Source organism: Rana temporaria, chromosome 5, assembly GCF_905171775.1.
Source record: "Rana temporaria chromosome 5, aRanTem1.1, whole genome shotgun sequence".
Classification (NCBI taxonomy): domain Eukaryota; kingdom Metazoa; phylum Chordata; class Amphibia; order Anura; family Ranidae; genus Rana; species Rana temporaria.
The window spans coordinates 103,623,798-103,641,125 of NC_053493.1; the positions used below are offsets into that span (position 1 = coordinate 103,623,798).

A 17,328-nucleotide genomic window follows, 5' to 3' on the forward strand; every position below is an offset into this window, starting at 1 on the left:
ATTGGGTCATATATGGTTTTTAAGTTGTTGCGTCTCCACTTTTTGTTAATCACACACAATGCCTAATGCCAGTTGGTTAATATCTATGGTGAGTGTGTAATATTATCTTCAAAATATTTGTTTCCTATTCACCATTTCACTCTGATATTCATTATTCGGGTTAAACAGTGTCAACTAATTAATACAAAAAAAAAAATATGTCCTTTGCTTTACAAAGTTAAAATAAGCATGGCATACATTGAATTAGCTTAATAGGCAAAGAAATGCTGTTTAAACAATCTACAATTCAACCATATAATGAATTGTAAAGCTTCTTATCAACAATTAAATTACTATTTAATTTAAAAGCGGTATTAAGCATGCTTCTTTGCTGCTCACTACTAGAAATGCCTGTACAGTAAGTCCACTTCATTTGCTGTGTTCGGTAGCACTACAGCTGTCCAATGGTATTAAGGCATAAAGAAGCCATTTAGGCATCTAAAAACTAAACAAGTCGAAAACTATAACTATGTGCCAAACGATGCTTAAACAATATAGAATTTATGTTTGTTTCACATCTGCAGTGTCTCCACAATTATTGTGCACAAGATTGCACTTGCAATTTATCTTAATAAAGCATAATTTTAATTGTTTCTGTAACGAGTCATTTTATTTTCGCTGTTATATACTACACATGTATTTCTGTCCAAGATATAGAGATTCACTGAATATAAAAAATATCAGGATTAAAAAAGAAAAGAAAAAAAAGATACTGAGTGTACGTCTATTTGGACTTTGGCATTGGAGGATACAAATCCTTTACAATGGATGCAGCCATCAATATACAACAACAAGCATTTACTTGTAAGTATTGCACTGTAGTTTTCTGCTCTGTTCAAATATATATATATTTTTTTTTATGTCTTAATTTCTCTGTCCCTCTCTGTAACCCATCATTTATTTTAACACTGTTGAATTTATGTACTAGAGAATGAGGAATATTATTTGGTTTATTGAATACAGAGTTCTAGAAGCAAACCACTAGGTGCAATGAGCATGGATTGTAGTAACCACCCAGAATTCACTTAATTAACCCACACTAGAACAACATGTATTCTGGAATTGAAATGGAACTTTTTAGGTGCATAAACACACAAAATATATCAGAAATACATTTTATTTATACATAATTGAATAAATAGAATATAAAATCCATCATACAGTAAAATATGGTTTCAGATATGCATACCGACAAATTTCTCTACACCATTCGATTTCGCTTCCTCGGGAGTTTTTTGTCAAGCACTGTAGATATAGATAGAAGCGCCTAAAAATGCAATTTAAAGGCGGCATCAGGAGGAACACCTCAAAGATAGAATCATATGGTGTACCATAGAGGGGAGGATACTTTTAACAGGCGCAAATACAGAAAATTCACATTCTGGGGATGCTGGCAACGGGCAGAGGAGCATCGGATCCCAGATAATTAATAGACAGTAACTAAAAGACAAAAAATGCCTCATAATTTCCTCAAAGTTTCAATAGAATGTGTCCACTCTGATAAGTGTAGATGGGATATTGATGGATCCAAATTAGGGGGACATCCAGAGCCGTAAAGACAGCAATCATCTATCATGTAATCTTTATACTTGTTTGATAAGTAAATCCTCTCCTCAAGACGCCGGCCGTACGTCTTGGATGGATTTTATATTCCATCTATTTATTCAATTATGTATAAATAAAAAAAAAATTGGATATATTTTGTGTGTTGTTTATGCACCCATAAAGTCCCATTTGAATTACTGTCTACTTTTCTATTAATTAAGGGACGTGGTGTGCCTATGATATACAGGTGACATGTAATATTTAAAATTCAACATGGATTCTGATTAACATAAAAAACTGTAAATTGCAGCGTTACAAAAGTTATACTCATAAACACATGAAGTCCACCAAAAATGACATATGTGATATGTATTCATAAAACAATAAAGTGTCAAATTATATTGCACAGTTCCAAGTGATTCCAATTTGAGTGACTTCCTTCACCAAAACTCCAAGAGACACTAAAATATGTGAAGCTCCTTCCACCTGGCAGATAGAATGCACACTCACCACAAAGCCAATGCGGCTCCTCCAAATGCATTTCACGTCACAGCGCATCCTCAGGGGCCTCTAGTATCAGTACATGTGGCCATTATATAACCTATGACCATAACTCCCCTCAGCGCTATCTTACTGCACCAGAAAACTCCATCCTCAGATGATGCTTCCGGACGGAGCGAAATGCATTAGTTAATGGAGACTTCCTGTGACGTCACATCCTGGATTTGGAATGCAAATCGCGGATTGCACAGTTCTTTTACACGCTTTTTAACAAAGATGTACCATGTAAGTGTAAACTGCTTTACTTAAATAAAAGCTTATCACGCTATCAATGTCCTATTCTCCTCTTATGATCACGTTTAACTGGTGGAAACACGAAGAAGAGTCAAGGATTTGCCTATTGAGTCAAATAGGATTTTTTTTTTACTACAGGCGATACTTTTGTGGAAAGCTGTTGAGTGAGGGCAAGAGAGGAAGGGGAGCACAGCACTTTCACCACCTTGTCATATTTCATTTCACAGATTGCAGTTTTAAAGAAACAATTGCGGCACTGAAGAATGACAGCACTTTATGAATGTATAAACTGCAGTTTTTTGAAATATACATTTTTTTCACTACTTTTAAACTTTCATGTATCTGAATGTATTGTGGGAAGTTGTTTACGTTTTGTATGTCATTGCATTGAGCACAGACAGCGCAGGGTTTTTATATTTTATATTTTTTAAAGGAACATACACCTTTTCACCTAGCAGCAGTCCAACTATTAATCACAACATTAATACACCACAACGCAGGGACATTCACATTATTTACTGCAGTCTATTAACCACTTGCTGACCAGACTTTTTCTGGCACTTTTTGTTTACAAGTTTAAATCAGAATTTTGTGCTTGAAAATAACTTATAACCTCCAAACATTATACTTTTTTTTTTGCAGCGGCCCTAGGGATTAAAATGGCGATTGTGGCAATTTGTTTTGTCACATGGTATTGGCACAGCGGTTTTGCAAACACATTATTTTGTAAAATATACACTTTAATGAATAAAAAAAAAAAAAAAATTTATATAATGTGAAAGAAGATATTACACCGTGTAAATAGATGCCTATGCTTTAAAACTGCGAATGCTCGTGAAATGGCGACAAGCTACAATACTTAAAAATCTCCATAGGCGGCGTTTTAAACATCTTTACAGGTTACCCGTTTAGAGTTACAGAGAAAGTCTAGCCCTAGAATTATTTCTCTCGCTCTAACGTTTGCGGCAATACCTCACGTGTGGTTCGAAAATCGTTTACATATGCGTGCGCTACTTACATATGAGTTTGCTTATGCACGTGAGCATGAAGGGATGGAGGCGCTTTACATTTTTTCTTATTATTATTAATTTTACTTTTTATTTTTACACTGTCCCTTTAATTATTATTTTTTTATCACTCGTATTCCTATTACAAGGAATATATATATACATATTTTTTTTTCTTTTTTTCCAGCCTGAACTGGAAGTGACATCATGTTGTCGCTCCGGTCCTGCAAGGCCATAGAGTGGATCAAAGAGTGTTCACTCTTTAAACGCCTATGGTAACAGTCAGCCGCACCCGCCTCTCTGGAAAACATTCCAGCGGCTCATGATTTGCTTAGACTGCTTTCATGAGAAAGCCAGCCGCGTGCTGAAACAATTCCGGTAAACCACTTGCAGACCGCAACATTTATATATATATATATATATATATATATATATATACACACATACATATACACACACACACTGTACATATTGCAGTCGGCAAGTGGTTAAACAATATCTGCCACCATTTTATCTTGGATTGATTCCGATAGATTGCAATGGCTATTGCATTTGTACTTACTTTATTAAAATGGCCTATAAAAGATTGGAACGTTCCTTTCTTGATTATTTTTTTAAAAAACTGCCATCGGCACAGAGCTACCCAGCATTTTCTACAGCTACAGACCTCTTGCATTTGACAGCAACCCATTTTTGCACAGTTGTCGCCCATAACAAGCGATTCTCTAGCCTTTTTTGACCAGCTAAAGGCATCCAAGGTATCTGCAAATTTAAAGAGTCTCCAAGTTCTCAAACAGTTTTTTTTTCCCCTCAGATATTCATTGCATTCCACTCCAGCTAAATGTATTTCAAATTATATTTCTGAAGAGAATTCTAAATTAATTTTGTGTAATGAGTCAATCTTCCCTGTGGCACAACAGACCCTGGTGTTGAGCTTCCAGATGATGGACCTTAAATTAGTGATCTTTTCATATGCCTCAGCATTTTGTTCAGATTCCTGTTCACTGCGATTATGGCTCTCTTGCATCACCAGGAAATCACGTTTTTATGTATTTATTTATTACATGTATTTATACAGTTCTATCTAATTTATGCAGCGGTTTACATGTTGTACATTCACACAGGTCCCTGGTCCCTATATAAAATGTATACATACACATACTATGGCCAATTTGGACAGAAGCTAAATAATATGCCAGCATGTCTTTGGACATCGTCTTTTACCAGTGTACCCAGAGGAAACCAACACAAGCACAAGGAGAACATGCAAACTCCATGAAAATAGTGCCCCGACCAGAATTGGAACCGAGGACTCTGGTGCTGCAAGGCAGAAGTGCCAACCACTAAGCCACTGTGCAGTATGTTTGCTTAACACCATGTGTGTCTTTCTGTTATAGTTTTTAGTTGTTACTTATTTATACATATAAGCGCAGCACTTAAATGAGTGATAAATTAGAACAAAAAATCCAAAAGCAAGAGTGACATACAGTCCACAATAAATCACAAAAGGTAATGCATAGTGATTTAAGTGCACTATGATCTTCTTCACTTGTTCAATAAGTGCACAGTGCAACACCACATGTTCTCCACCAACATAAAAAACACTTACATTAATATGACATGTGAAATGGCTTCTCAAACTACAATATCCTCAGAATCCTCAGCAATGAGCATCAATGCGGTGATGTCACGGCTTCCGGCTCCGCCCAACACATTTTGTCATAAATGTTGTCATCAGTCGTAACTTATCATTCACATTTTCAAAACTGTTACAGCCTTTTTCCAAAGTTGATTAAATTAATTATTTTTCTCAAAATTCTACAAACAATACCCCATAATGACAACATGAAAAAAGTTTGCATGACATCTTTGTAAATTTATTTAAAAAAGATATATATTTTTAAAATCACATTTACATAAGTATTCACAGCCTTTGCCATGACACTTAAAATTCAGCTCAGGTGTATCTGCTTTCCACTGATCATGCTTGAGATGTTTCTATAACTTGATTGGATACATAAATGTATGCAGCATTGAAGGTCCCAATAAGCACAGTGACCCCCCCATCATTCGTAAATGGTAGAAGTTTGGAACCACCAGGACTCTTCCTAGAGCAGGCCGCTCGCAAACTGAGCGATCAGGGGAGAAGGGCCTTAGTCAGGGAGGTGACCAAGAACCCGATGGTTAGCCTGACAGAGCTCCAGTGTTTCTCTGTGGAGAGAAAAGAACCATCCAGAAGAACAACCATCTCTGCAGCACTCCACCAATCAGGCCTGTATAATAAAGTGGCCAGAGGGAAGCCACTCGTCAGTAAAAGGCACATGACAGCCTGCCTGCAGATTGCCAAAGAGCATCTGAAGGACTCTCAGAAGAAACAAAATTCTCAAAATATTGAACTCTTTGGCCTGAATGGCAAGCGCCATGTCTAGAGGAAACTAGGCACTGTTCATCACCTGGCCAATACCATCCTTACAGTGAAGCATGGTGGTGGCAGCATTATGCTGTGGGAATGTTTTAGCAGCAGGAACTGGGAGACTAGTTAAGATCGAGGGAAAGATGAATGTAGCAATGTACAGAGACATCCTTGATGAAAACCTGCTCCAGAGCGCTCTTGACCTCAGACTGGAGCAAGGGTTTTTCTTCAAACAAGAAAACGACCCTAAGCACGCAGACAAGGAGTGGCTACTGAACAACTATGTGAATATCCTTGGGACTCCCAGCCAAAACCCAGACTTGAACCGATTGAACATCTCTGGAGAGATCTAAAAATGGCTGTGCACCGACACACCCCATCCAACCTGATGAAGCTCAAGAGGTCCTGAAAAGAAGAATGGGAAACGCTGCCCAAAAATAGGTGTGGCAAGCTTGTAGCATCATACACAAAACGACTTGAGGCTGTAATTGGTGGCAAATAAGCTTCAACACAGTATTGAGTAAAGGCTGTGAATTCTTAAGTACATGAGATTATTTTTAATAAATTTGCAAAGATTTCAAACAAACTTCTTTCATGTTGTCATTAATGGGTGTTGTTGGTAGAATTGTGAGGAAAATAATGAACGTAATCCATTTTGGAATAGGGCTGTAAGTTCCCGTAACATAAAATGTATAAAAAGTGAAGCGCTGCGAGTACTTTCCTAATGCACAGAGTGCTAGCAGCCACAGAGGTCAGTAAGAGCTAATTTTAGGCCTTATTTACACCTGATTTGCTCTTTGCAGTGCAATCCACATTCAGAACGTTCTTCAGTGAGTATTAGACAAGCAGCGAGAAGGTGACGTCCTAATCGCCTGCTTTAACCCCCTAAATTCCAGACAACCATGCTGCAACAGGGAGAAATGTGCACAGTTGCAGGCCATTGCAGCGCAGCACTATTAACTTGAAGACAAGGCATGTAATTCCTGCAGTGGTTGCAAAGCATTGGGGCCAAGGCATGTGTACACTCCCAGCCACTGGCTCTCTAGCAAAAGGCGGAGCAGTTGAGGGGCGGTAAGAAAGCGCAGCTCAACTGCAGGATTTTATCATACCCCCAATCGCAAGTGTAAATGAGCCCTTAACATTTATTTACTGCTTTTTAAATGCACTTAATTATGAGAATTTAGACTGGCCTGGCCACATATATACTTTAAACTAAGCAACTGCTAGGCTTTTCATTTCATAGTAAAGCCTAACAACCAGTGAAATGATAGGCTTTGCTACCCACTCTGAAATGTTTATGCATCCCACACAAAATGACATTGTTCAGTGTGTAAACCTGGAGTTTTACATTACTCCAACAATAGCATAGAGCATATAATATTAATGGCAGTACACACATACACTGAAAGGATGAAAGAAAAATTACTTAAGCACCTTCTACTTGTGAACATGCTTTTCTTTTCAGTCCATTTAAATTAGTTCTACAAATGTCAACTGAAGACTGTTACATGGATTCGCAAAACTGTTAGGTAAAATCCCAATTACTGTGGAAGTAAAAACAGTATACCTTTTCCTTCTATTCACAATAAGGCAGCAGCAAACATCAGGTTACCAGAAAGACAAATAGGTGGTATTTCCAAACAAATATGAACACAAGAACCTATGAAATCTAGAACTATGTCACAGGGGGAAAGTGCAAGGTAAGCTGACCCTAGAAAATCACAGATGAAAAATTGGCAATTTATTCCTTCATGTTATCTTTTGCAGACTTATTAAAGCAGAGATCCACCCTAAAAATTTAGGGCCAGATTCAGAGACATTTACGTTACTCCGCGGCGGCGTAACGTATCCCATTTACGTTACACCGCCGCAGGTTTACAGCGTAAGTGCCTGATTCACAAAGCTTTTACCTGTAAACTTGCGGCGGGTTAGCGTAAATGCGCTTGGCGCAAGCCTGCCTAATTCAAATGGGGCGGGCACCATTTAAATTAGGCGCGTTCCCGCGCCGAACGTACTGCGCATGCTCCGTTGGGAAAATTACCCGACGTGCATTGCGCTAAATGACGTCGCACGGACGTCATTTGTTTCTACGTTAACGTAAATGGCGTCCAGCGCCATTCACGGACGACTTACGCAAACGACGTGATTTTTTAAATTTCGACGCGGGAACGACGGCCATACTTAACATTGCTTAGAACACCTAGGAGGCAGCCCTAACTTTACGACGCGTATCTCGCCGGAAACAACGTAAGTTTAGATCGACGGTCAGCGCGGACGTTCGTGAATCGGCGTAACTATTCATTTGCATATTCTACGCCGACCGCAATGGCCTCGCCACCTAGCGGCCGGCCTAGAATTGCATCCTAAGATCCGACGGTGTAAGTCAATTACACCTGTCAGATCTTAGGACTATCTATGCGTAACTGATTCTATGAATCAGCCGCATAGTTAGGACGGGCAGATCACAGAGATACGCCGTCATATCTCTTTTGAGAATCTGGCCCTTACTTTCTATTAACAGCTTGCCTTTAATTGTAAAAAAAAAAAAAAAAAAAAAAAATTATTTATTTTTTTACTCACTTCTATCTAGCTGTTACTAGGCAGAATTCATAATCTGCCTAGTTCCTGGTTCATGGTGGTTTAACTTCCTGTCCTAAGACCCCATTGTCTCCTGGGAAATGATGACACTCATTTCCCAGGAGTCTCTGGGCATTACTGTGCCTAAAAATCACCCAGCATGCCCCCCTCCCTGAAAACCAGGAGGAAAAAGGAACTGGGCTTCACATGCCCACACATATGATGGATACGGCCACAACATGAGCTGGAGGATATAAGGCAAGTGTTAACAATGATTTCTGGAATGACTGGGGAGCTATTAATATGTTTTAGGGACTATTTAATCTGATTAATTTTAGCTTGCAAAAAAAATAAAAAATGTATGCCCGTAACACCGCTTTAGTAAATCTATACAAGCTTAAAGCAGGCGATGCATCAAAAAGCAAAGTACCGCTACTTTGTAATGTAAAACCCCCACTGATCTTAAAAACACAATGAAAAACGAAAAAAAAAAAAAAGAGTTATCCACCTTACACCCCCAACTCGCACAAGGTTTTAGATCTTCAGCTTAACCAGAATCTCATCAGAAGGTGTGACGTCACCAGGACCTAAGTGAAGAAGTCATAAGTCGAAATGTAAGACAAGTATGTTGCATGGTAATTACCTGTAAAATCCCCCCTTTTGTAGATATCCAAAAAAGTCCCGAGACTGTTGCTGGGAGCCACCAGCTTGGATGCAGTGTCAGCAGCCCCAGCAAATTCAGAGCTGTCACTCAAGTGACATTCTATAGATTTCCCCTTCCTTCTTCCCCTGGCTGCTACATAACATGTTAGATAGGCTGTTGAGAAGAGATCCTAGTCCGGGACTAAGACCCCTTTCACACTGGGGCTGTGCGGGTGTTAGCGGTAAAGCGCAGCGCTTTGGCGCTGCTAGCGGGGCGATTTTAACTCCCCAGGAGTTTTTACACTGGGGCTGCAGAAAAGGCAGTTTACAGCAGGGTTCGACGAACCCCAGAAGCCAGGTCGCCATTGTGACTAGAATTTGCGACCTGGCGCCTAGGGCATCCTGTGTCTCGGTGCGCCCTCGCCAGGCGATCGTGTCGGGCCATGCCGGCCGGCCAGTAATTGAGGCCGCGGCTTTGCGGCCTTCTGCAGGCCTATGCTTTCTTTCTGTGATCTGGCGCCATCTTGTGGTGGCCATTGGTATGACAAGACAACCAGCAATTCTAATGGTGCTTCCCCTGTCTGTTTTCACTGCCATCTCCTTCCTTTTAATTAGAACCCCGAAACATTATATATATTTTTTATTCTAACACCCTAGAGAATAAAATGACAGTCGTTGCAATACTTTGTCACACCGTATTTGCGCAGTGGTCTTACAAGCGCACTTTTTTGGGAAAAAAAATATACTGTATTTATTGGCGTATAACACTCACTTTTTTACTCTGAAAATAGAGGGTAAACTGTGCCTGCGTGTTATACGCAGGGGTATGTGGAAGTTTTTTTTCTGAAACTTCCCTCTTAAAGTTAGGGTGCGTGTTATATGCCGATAAATACGGTACTTTTTAATTAAAAAATAAGACACCAGTAAAGTTAGCCCAATTTTTTTTATATTGTGAAAGATAATGTTACGCCGAGTAAATTGATACCCAACATGTCAGGCTTCAAAATTGCGTCCGCTTGTGGAATGGCGGCAAATTTTACCCTTTAAAATCTCCATAGGCGACGTTTAGAAAATTCTACAGGTTGCATGTTTTGAGTTACAGAAGAGGTCTAGAGCTAGAATTATTGCTCTCACTCTACCAATCGTGGCGATACCTCACATGTGTAGTCTAAACACTGCTGTCATTTGCGGGCGCTAGTCACATATGCGTTCGGTCCTGCGCATGAAGTCGGTGGGACGGGGCGCGTTTCTGGCTCCTAACTTTTTTAGCTGGCTCCTAGATTCCAAGCAATATTGTCAAGCCCTGGTTTACAGGCGTGAATTTTAGCACAAAAACGCCTGTAAAGCGCTCCAGTGTGAAAGGGGTCTAACAGTAATTGGATGCTGTAAGAAGAGTAGAGGGCTATAATGTGCAAGAAGGGAGAAAGGTGTGCTGAGGAATCGAATCTGCTGGTGCAGTCTGATTTTCTAGCAGCACATTACAATTGCAAAAAAATAAATAAAAAAATTATGGAAAATAAACACACTGTAAGGCCTTTTGCACACGATATCTGTTTGAGCATCTATTTTTTCATTTCAATCTTTTTGTATGTATTTGCGAGTATTTTCGCACATATGCGTTCACGCAATTTCGCACACAAACTTATTTTCGCATTCACAAAATGTTAAAGAACATTTCCGTGCATTAGGCAGAAATTAATGACCAAAAATTACGATTTTTCTATTTATTTATTTTACTGAAGAACGCATGGCGCTTGTTTTCGTGCCTGTGTGCATAGGCACATTACAATTAATGTGCTGTATTTTAGCTCAGTAAAAAAAAAAAAAAAAAAAACTGTACCCATAAGCTTTTTCAAGCTGTAGTGTGCAAGAGGCCTAAGTAAGAATTCACAAAAATGGATTTTACTGACAGTGCATTTTTTTTCAGCACTGATCACTGTATTGGTGTTACTGGTCCCAAAAAAGCGTCAGTTTGTGTCAGATTCGTCCGCCGCAATCCTGGTAAAAAATCGCTAATTTCCACCATTACTAGTAAAAACAATAAAAAAAATATTAAAATTCTATAAATATATCCCATAGTTTGTAGACGCTATAACTTTTGCATAAACCAAACAATATACGTTTATTGGGATTTTTTTTACAAAAAACATGTAGCAGAATGCATATTGGCCTACACTGATGAATACATTTGTTTTTTGTTTTTATTGGGTTTATCATATAGCATAAAAGTAAAAAATATTTTTTATTTTTTTTTCAAAATTGTCAGTGTTTTTTTGTTTATAGCGCAAAAAATAAAAAATGCAGAGGTGATCAAATACAGCCAAAAGAAAGCTCTATTTGTGTGAAAAAAAGCACATCCATTTTATTAACTGGTTGCCGACCAGCCGCCGCAGTTCTACAGCGGCAGATCGGCTCTCCTGCGCGAGAGCCCGTAGCTCTACGTCGGCAGGGGAAGTGGTCACTAGTGGCGCGCGTGCCCCCCAGCTCGCTCCTGACACCCGCGTGCGTGCCTGGTGGTCGCGATCACCACCGGGCACCTGCAATCGCTCGTTACAGAGCAGGGACCGGGAGCTATTTTTGTTTATAGCGCAAAAACTAAAAAACGCAGAGGTGATCAAATACCACCAAAATAAAGCTCTATTTGTGGGGAAAAAAACACCAATTTTGTTTGGGAGCCACGTCGCACGACCGCGCAATTGTCAGTTAAAGCGACGCGGTGCCGAATCGCAAAAAGTGCTCTTGTCTTTGACCAGCAATAGGGTCCAGGGGTTAAGTGGTTAAGGTACACGGCTTGCTACATTGGTCATCGGCTCTGGTGGTGAGACTAACAGAACTGAATGTACCATGCTAATATACTATTTTATTGGATGCTTTTTTCAAACATTTGTTTGTAAGTTCAATGCAATAAGGGAAGGGGGTCGTTTAGAGAAATAAAAGTTTTAAAGTTTTACACTATGAGGCTTCCTTTTCCCTTTTTTTTGCCAGAATATTTTGAAAAACTCTCAGCTGATTGAATCCTGGTGAATCAGACGACGCAAGTGTGTGTTTTCCTTTTGGCCCCTTTCACACGGGGCGGATCAGTAATGATCCGCTTTCGTATGTCCGTAAGCTCAGCGGGGATCGCTCCGTATATCCCCGCTGAACCGGCAGATGACAGGGCGGTCTCCGCACACTGTGCAGGGACCGCCGTGTCTTTTCTCCGCTCTCCCCTATGGGGGGAGCGGATGAACACGGACCGTATTTCTGTGTTCATCCGATCCGATGACGGAAGAAAAAATAGGATCTTCTTCCGTCTGCAAAATCGAATGTTTGCGGAGGCGGACGATTACGGGTGTTCATCCGCTGACACCCGCAATCACATAGGGACCAATGTATGTCCCTTTTTTTTATCCGCAAACGGATGGATGAAAAAGCGGACATACGGTCCGCACGTGTGAAATGGGCCTTTGGCTGATCGCTTTCTGAGGGTCAGAAGGATGTTCGTTTGGAAGGGATCCCATCCACCTCACATACATACACAGAGGCTCTGATTGATCTGGAATCTGGTGAGTGCAATTCCTATAGGGAGTGTAAGCACTAGATGTGGTAAACGCGAACGTTTAAAACAGCTGATGAATTACTTATGAATTGCTACATGTAAAGTTTTGCTTTGAACTTAGGTCCCATTTGGATGTACAGATCACTACTTCTTTATGCAACAATTTAAAACTTAAAGCACTGCTGAAGTTTGGAGGTTTTTATTTTTGTCTATGTTCCTCTCACAGCAATCCCTTAGTTAGGGTAAGCCATGGATAGCAGTAAAACTAGACAGGGTTTCTAATCCTTCCCCACTCTTTCCAAATAAAAAAAAAGGCATAACGTACACTTTGAATTCTATATACAGGTGAAACTCCAAAAATGAGAATACTCTGTAAAAGTTAATTTATTTCACTAATTCAACTTAAAAGGTGAAACTAATATATTAGATAGACTCATTACATGCAAAGCAAGATAGTTCAAGCCGTGATTTGTCATAATTGTGACGATTATGGCTTACAGCTCAAGAAAACCCCAAATCCACAATCTCGGAAAATTTGAATATTGTGAAAAAGGTGCAATATTCTAGGCTCAAATTGTCCCACTCTAATCAGCGAATTAAGCCATAACACCTGCAGAGGGTTCCTTGGCCTTTAAATGGTAGGAATCACAATCATGGGAAAGACTGCTTACCTGACAGTTGTGCAGAAAACCATCATTGACACCTACATAAGGAGGGAAAGCCTCAAAAGGTAATTGAAAAAGAAGTTGGATGTTCCCAAAGTGCTGTATCAAAGAGCATTTAAAAAAAGGGAAAAATGTGGAAGAAAAAGGTGCACAAGCAGCAGCGATGACCGCAGCCTGGAGAGGATTGTCAGGAAAAGGCCATTCAAAAGTGTTGGGGACTTTCACAAGGAGTGGACTGAGGCTGGAGTCAGTGCATAAAGAGCCACCACACACAGACGAATCCTGACATGGGCTTCAAATGTCATATTCCTCTTGTAAAGCCACTCCTGAACAACAAACAACGTCAGAAGCGTCTTAGCTGGGCTCAGTGGTCCAAAGTCCTCTTTTCTCATGAGAGCAAATTTTGCATCACATTTGGAAACCAAGGACCCAGAGTATGGAGGAAGAATGGAGAGGCACACACTGCAAGATGCTTGAAGTCCAGTGTGAAGTTTCCACAGTCTGTGTTGATTTGGGGAGCCGTGTCATCTGCTGGTGTTGGTCCACCGTGCTTCATTAAGTCCAGGGTCAACACAGCCATCTACCAGGAGATTTTGGAGCACTTCATGCTTCCTTTCACAGACAACCTCTATGGGGATGCTGACTTAATTTTCCAGCAGGACTTGGCACCTCCCCCACACTGCCAAAGCACCAAAACCTGGTTCAATGACCATGGGATTACTGTGCTTGATTGGCCAGCAAACTTGCCTGACCTGAACCCCATAGAGAATCTATGGGGCATTGCCAAGAGAAAGAAGAGAGACAGGAGACCAAACAATGCAGAAAAGCTGAAGGCCGCTATTGAAGTATCCTGGTCTTCCATAACACCTCAGGAGTGCCACATACTGATAGCTTCCATGCCACGCCACATTGAGGCAGTAATTGCTGCAAAAGGGGCCCAAACCAAGTACTGAAGATCAGAAAATTATAGCTGACCTATATTGCAATAGAGAGGAAATTTTAATAGTAATATACCACATATGGCACCTTTATTAAGTCTATACATCAATGAACGTGGAGTTTACCTTTAAAAATAAAATATATCTTCAAAACAAGGAAATTGCTTTAAATGACATCCACAGTGAGCATCTTCAAAGGAACAACGTAGAGTAACTAGGCAGAGTACTTAAAGGAGTACATTAAACGAACTGTTATTATGCCTGCAGGGTATAAACTTTAACCAAATGTCTAGCGTAGACCTGTCACACTTTTCTTATAGAAAGTTTAATTTTCTTCTAATAAAACTTGTAACATTCTAGTCTCGGGAAATGGCATAATCGGTTGTGCCACCTGATCTTACAAGCAGGAATTGAACTTAACAGCAGCCTAAGGCTACTGAAATTTCATAGTTGGCAGCCCTTGAGTCTTCCTGCCAAAGGAAGCATTTGTGTTAAATTCTTTGTTAACTAAAGCAGTGTGTTTGGCACTCAAACCTTGTTATCCATAACAGGATATACAGCATGACTGCAAAAAAAAAAAAAGAAGAAAAATCAATGCAAATTGTGTGATGCCATTTTTTTTGTCATTTTTTGTCATTTATCAGATGCTTAACCCTTTTATCAGCCTCATTATACTGTTAACATGCAACATTTATTACACAACACATTTAGTCTACGGTTTTTAAATATGAGATACAAACTTTGGGGGTTATCAGTAAAATCAGTCTGTATTAGCAGAATAGTGTGCTTGTTATACTCACTGTGGAACTTAAGGGGTTAATCCTCTGCATTGTGTAAAAGGGCCATTTTATCCTGTATGCACAGATCCTTCCCTCCTGCACTGTCTATCTGGGGAGGGCCAGCTAACACACAGGCAGGGTAGCAGACTTGCACATGCTCAGTTGTGTCTTTTATGCTGGAGAGAACATTTCATTGTTCTCAGAGCTAGCCAGGTCACATGGTATTGACACAACACATGTGGGCGTGTATACAGGCTATAGTGGAAATCTCCTCCTACCCGAACACACAGCTCTGAAAAAACTCTGCAGGTTATCATGTGACGTGGTATACAGATCAGCCAAAGAGGTATATAGTGGCAGTATTTTAATGTAAAAAGATTTATAAGCTGTGGGCAGGCAGATTACCTATTTTCATATTACTGGGTTTAGTAACACTCTGAACAAGCTGACTTTAAAAGCTGATAGGCTCCAATGCACAGCTGCACCACACATTCCTGGAATGAGCTCTCACAAGTATCGGGTGCTGCAGCGACTACCAGCTGGATACTGGAGCATGTATGACACTGTGTAAACATTCGCTAGCACACCATGTGATCTTTCTTCAGTAAAAGAACCATTTGGAGTTATCTGAAGATCTGTGGTGTTCTGGTGAATATTTACACAGGGCCTGCCGATATTTAGCTCCAGCACCTGGAGTAAATGACTTAGGCCCCTTTCACGCGGTACAGCGCTAAAAATAGCGTTGCTATACCGCATGAATAAATCTTGCCCTGCAGGCTTCAATGTGAAAGCCCAAAGGCTTTCACACTGAAGCGGTGCGGAAGCAGGACCGCTCCAAAAGTCCTGCTAGCCGCATCTTTGGAGCGGTATAGGAGCGGGGTGTTTACCGCTCCTATACCGCGCCTTACCATTGAAATCAATGGGAAACCGTGGTAATACCGCCCGCAATGCGCCTCTGCAGAGGCGCATTGCAGGCGGTATTAACCCTTTTTCGGGGGTTAAAACCTCATCGCTAGCGCCCGAATACCGCAGTAAATACGACGGTATAGCGGCGCTAAAAATAGTGCGGCTATACTGTCACCGCACCTCTGCTGCCCAATGTGAAAGCAGCCTTAAAGTGGACCTTTGTCCTCTTTTTCTGCTTTCAATATTATTGCGCCTCCCTTTCTAACAATTGCAAATATATATTTTTTTTGGAGGGGGGGGGGGGGGGGGGGGGGGGGGGGCCTCAAAGTGTTAGTAAACCCAGCACCCTGCATTCACTATATCTGGTCTCCCACAGTACACAGAACATGATAATGCAATTATTTTCGTAGATATAAATTGATAAATACATTTTCTCATGAACAGTATATAGCAGACTTTTGACTTATATCAGTGTCTGGTTAAAGCTTGTAGGGGTAAATTTTAATTCTACTCAGATTGTCCTATGAGGCTGCATGACCCCCGACCCTCTGTCTGGACAAGTCTGACTAACCCTGTGTCAATCACATGCACCCTCTCAAGAAAAAAAAAACTCTCTAGTACTACACAGAGCATTTTCAGAGTCCCCCCAAGGCTCTGTACTATAAGCAGATAGATTGGGGACTGTGGAAGAAGGGGAGGAGGGGGGCAGAGAATTAAATCCTTAGGTTTCACAGTGAGTATTACAAGCATGCTTTATACATATACAGACTGGTTTTGGGTTGTAGCCCACACTTCTGTCTTTACCACCTAGGAGAGAATGGCGTACCCCCAACTTCCCGCAGCCTCCAGTGATACTAGACACCTACTGTTCTTGTGCAGTGCCCTTCTAAATGAATGATACTGCAATATACAGGGAGTCATGCGTTATATTGCGTGCGATAAAGCACGATACCAAAAAGCAGAGGTGTGAAGCCAGCCCTAATATATTTCTGCCTTTATCTAGGTTTGATTAGCAGGCCTAATTAATACTTAATCATTAATAAACAACGATAATAAAAAAGTATGTAACACAAGCATGCACTGTTTGCACAAGCAAACAAAGAGAGAGTATTTACTTAACATATTTAAATTATATTCTAACAAAAACCTAACATGATCCCATGGTGTATTTAAGGATTACAAACATGAACTCGTTTAGTAGGGTTTTGGGTTAAACAGAGCAGTTACTATAACATAGCATAACAAATACTGGCACCTTCTTATAAATTACTGATTAAGTGAAAGTAATATCTTGACGTGAGAGGAAAAGCTGTAGGTAAACTCAGTGGGGATCCCTCATTTTGGAGTATAGACAACACTATTATTAATGAGATTGTTCTCAGCGTATGATAGACACAGCTCTTCAAATTAACATGAAAACAGACAAATGCAGTTTGCTTCTTTTTTTTTCCCATGCAGAAAAAAGGAAAATCCTGAGCATAATG

At 40.3% G+C, this 17,328-nt stretch overlaps 1 protein-coding gene across 4 annotated transcripts in view; it reads right to left on the reverse strand.

Annotated features, from left to right (window-relative positions):
- Positions 1 to 17,328, reverse strand: part of TBC1D5 (TBC1 domain family member 5) — a 723,038-nt gene that overhangs the window by 618,941 nt on the left and 86,769 nt on the right. For 3 of the 4 annotated variants that reach the window (XM_040352961.1, XM_040352957.1, XM_040352958.1), the window contains exon 3: positions 8,885 to 8,963. The exons of the other annotated variant lie outside the window; for it this stretch is intronic. The gene's annotated coding sequence lies outside the window, so the exon portion shown is untranslated. The remainder of the gene's footprint in view (positions 1 to 8,884; positions 8,964 to 17,328) is intronic. 4 annotated transcript variants of the gene reach the window in all.